We start from the raw sequence: 4,184 nt of genomic DNA, 5'->3' as shown, positions 1-4,184 counted from the left end.
CCTGAGCCACGCGGCTCCAGGCCGACTCCCTGGAGTCTTGGAGACGCTTGTCTTGAATGCCTGGCTTTTTGTTTGAGAAAGAAAAGTGTTTTCCAAAGTCCCCGGGCTTCCTCTTGCATAGAAATCACAGAGTTCCGAGGAGCCACAGAGTGGGGTGGGTGCACAGGGCAGTGAGGACGCCCTGTCGCAGGGGACAGTGAGAATGTGCAAGGGGTGGGGAAGTCTGGGGGCACAGGTGAAAGGGAAGACACCCCACCTCAGCCCTCCACGGCTGTGGCCTCTGCCAGGGCCGGGCGCTGGGAGGTGGGCCGTGGCACCCACCTGGAATCCTGCGAGGGGCGTCTGGCAGGCCTGGCGGGGTGCAGTGCAGTAGACACGGCTGTGGGCACTCAGACACGGCTGAGGTGCAAGGGGGACCTGGGGCTGAGGTGGTGGCTCAGAGCAGGGCATCAGAGGGGACAGACTGGGTCCCAGAAGGGGTCTCTGTCTCACCCGAGCCAAGAGACTAGACTCCGAGTTCTGGCCGCCCTGGACACGCCTGCAGTGGAGCTGCTGAGGGCAGTGGCTGGCGGTCCTGGCGAGACCAATGACCCCTCTACAAGGCGGGGTGAGGGAGACCTTGTGTGAATGCCCTGTCCCTGCTAGGAGGACGACTGACTTAACAGGATGTAGGTAGTTTTTTTTTTTTTTTTTTGAGATGGAGTCTGGCTCTGTCGTCCAGGCTGGAGTGCAGTGGCGCGATCTCGGCTCACTGCAAACTCCGCCTCCCGGGTTCACACCATTCTCCTGCCTCAGCCTCCCGAGTAGCTGGGATTACAGGTGCCCGTCACCATGCCCGGCTAAGTTTTTGTATTTTTAGTAGAGAATTCAGTAGTGAATTTTAGTAGTGAATTCAGACCCTCCTCTGGATCTGCCCCAGGAGCCCAGGTCCCACCTGAAGCCCGAGGCCCGGGGCTGAGCTGGGAGTGTTCGTGCAGACAGAGCTGGAGGCCAGTGAGAGGCAGCAGGGAGCAGGGCTGGCAGGAGGGAGGCAGACAGGCATCCTCTCAGCGTGGGGCTGGGAGCAGGATGGCAGGGCCAGGCAGGGTTGCGTGGAAAACTGTCATGGCCCTTTCAGGGAAAGAAAGGGGGGAGAGAGGGACAGTGCGTGGGTGTGCCCACAGGAGAGGCTGGGCCCACGTGGTTTTGCGTGGCAGCTGCAAGGCAGTGTGGGTGGGGCCAGGATTCTGTGCTTTCAACAAGCCCTCCAGGTGGCTCATTTGTGGTCCGCGTTTAGTCCGCCTTTGTGGGCAGGTGTGGGGCCAGGCCTGGCTCCCCTGATGCAGCTGGATCCACACGGCAGCCTTCCCCCTTTTTTTTTTTTTTTTTTTGAGATGAAGCCTGTTGCCCAGCTGGAGTGCAGTGGCATGATCTTGGCTCACTGCAACCTCTGCCTCCTGGGTTCAAGTGATTCTCCTGCCTCAGTCTCCTGAGTAGCTGGTATGACAGGCGCCCACCACCACTAGTTGGCTAATTTTTTATATTTTTAGTAGAGATGGGGTTTTGCCATGTTGGCCAGGCTGGTCTCAAACTCCTGGCCTCAGGTGACCTGCCTGCCTACGCCTCCCAAAGTGCTGAGATTACAGGCGTGAGCCACTGCGCCTGGCCCAGCTTTCCCATTTCACAGAGAAGGAAATGGAGGCGCAGGAGCGAACAGCAGCCAGCGGTCCACTTGGAACCTAAGACCTGATCTGACAAAGAGACTCCTGCAGGCTTCTCTGCTGCTGCCGCTACATGTCAGGGGAGCCAGACCCAGGCTCTCCCTGCAGGGCTGTCCTTGGAGCCCTGAGGTGAGGCCCTCCTAGGAAGGCGTTCTCATGTCATGAATACACTGTGTACCCCCCTCGTCCTCCTAGTCTGGAAGCTCCCCAAGTCCAGGTGTACATTCCCAGGAGAGGTCTTGGGGCTCCCACCTTTGCGAGGGTGGCCTGAGGATGGGCTCCTCTCTGTGCCACAATGAAGGGGACCAGGGACCCCAAGCCAGGCACCTGGGAGACCACACCTAGGTAGGGGTCGTGGGGGCCCAGCTTCCCCGAGGAAGAGAACCCAGCACTGTGTGCAGAGGTGCCCCCAGCTGAGCAGGGTGTGAGGACTGATACTGGCCTGATGGCTTTGGCATGAAGCCCAAGGGGAGCAGTGGGGAGCAGGCCCAGTAGGCCCGTCCAGGGATGGGGCCGTGGCTGGCCATGGCTGGAGCCTCTTGTGTGAAGACGGAATGCCGGGGCAGGAGGGATGAGACGTGTGGTGCTGGCCACGAGGCTGGGTGGTGGAGGCGCTGCCTTTGTCCAAACCCAGAGGCCCAGGAGCAAGGACAGATGTGGGCTTCCCTGGCAGGATAGAAGGGGGTAGGGGACCTCAGAGGATCGGGTGAGCCTGACACTCACGGGACTCTGTGGCAGTGGACAGGAAGTGGGGATGAGGGCTGGGCAGGGGGCAGACCCGAGCCTCCTGGGTCTTTGGCTCAGGTGGACTTCATTTATTTATTTTGGAGATGGAGCCTCGCTCTGTTGCCCAGGCTGGAGTGCAGTGGCACGATCTCGGCTCACTGCAACCTCCGCCTCCCGGGTTCAAGCCATTCTCCTGCCTCAGCCTCTCCAGTAGCTAGGATTACAGGCACGTGCCACCACGCCTGGATGATTTTTTATGTTTTTGGTAGAGACAGGGTTTTACCATGTTGGCCAGGCTGGTCTTGAACTCCTGACCTCCAGTGATCTGCCTGCCTCAGCCTCCCAAAGTGCTGGGTGTGAGCCACTGTGCCCAGCCTCCTTCTGGCTCGTTCTGACTCCTGCCCTACTTCTGCCGTGACCCTCCCAGAAACACCTTGGTGACCTTTGTCACTGGGATGGTGGCGGGTACAAGCCTTGACCCTCCTAGAAACACCACGGTGACCTTTGTCACTGGGATGGTGGCAGATACGAGCTGGCAGGTGACCATTATGGCTGGGTTTCCCCAGGGCCCCAGCGGGGAGGCTGGACTTCCCTCATCCAGGGAACAGAGCCACAAGACACCTGGGCTGACGGAAGGTGCCTCGCCCGAGGGCCTTCCTGCCCAATGTCACCAAATCTGACCACTGGGAAACTTGCATCTGCAGACCTTTTAAGACAACTGGCCCATATTAGTCAAATAAGTCAATCCTAAGAAAGATAGGAAATAAGAAGGGGTGGCCGAGACTCACTCCTCCATTCAAGGAGACAGGAGAGGCACACAGAGGATCATGGTCCTGGGGCTACGAAATGCTCTGAAAACATCTCTAGGACAAGCGGAAGATCTGGATATTGGAAAATATTGTATTGTTAGAAAATCTGGGGGCTGGGATAACAGGGTTGAGTTTTGTGGCAGAATGTCCTTAGGAGACACGAGCTGAGGGATTTAGAAGTGCGGTATTCTGATGATCACAGTCTACTTTCAGATGTTTCAGACAGGCGTGCGCATGTGTGCGTGTATGAGAAAGTGTGGGCACAGGATAAAAGAAGGTGAAGAATTTAGGCTAAGAGCATGTGGGTGTCCATCAACTATTCCTCCACCCTCTTTGTCATTTGAAATCTTTCAAAATTTCAAAAGACAGGGAGGGAAGAGGTTAATGAGAATGTAACTCAGTGGCGCCTGCCTCCCCCTCAGCTGGGTGTTCTTCCCAAATACTGTCACTGATGATGAATAAATGGTTACTCTTTATGGTTATGACAAAGTCCCATTTTTTCTTTCAGAATGCCTTATTTTATTTTTTTGAGGCGGAGTCTCACTCTGTCGCCCAGGCTGGAGTGCAGTGGCCGGATCTCAGTTCACTGCAATTTCCGCCTCCCGGGTTCACGCCATTCTCCTGCCTCAGCCTCCCGAGTAGCTGGAACTACAGGCGCCTGCCACCTTGCCCGGCTATTGTTTTTTTTTTGTATTTTTTAGTAGAGATGGGGTTTCACCGTGTTAGCCAGGATGGTCTCGATCTCCTGACCTCGTGATCCGCCCACCTCAGCCTCCCAAAGTGCTGGGATTACAGGCTTGAGCCACCGCGCCCGACCTCAGAATGCCTTCATGTGACTGTCCTCACTGAGCCCCCTGCACCTGTGCCACGCACCCCGCCCTTGGGACTCGGCGTGAGACCCCCACTGGGAGGGGCAGCTATGCCGCAGAGACCACAGCACGCCCACCAC

Source organism: Papio anubis, chromosome 10, assembly GCF_008728515.1.
Source record: "Papio anubis isolate 15944 chromosome 10, Panubis1.0, whole genome shotgun sequence".
Lineage (NCBI taxonomy): Eukaryota > Metazoa > Chordata > Mammalia > Primates > Cercopithecidae > Papio > Papio anubis.
The sequence above is the reverse complement of the archived record's forward strand: the minus strand, read 5'-3'. Positions refer to the sequence as shown.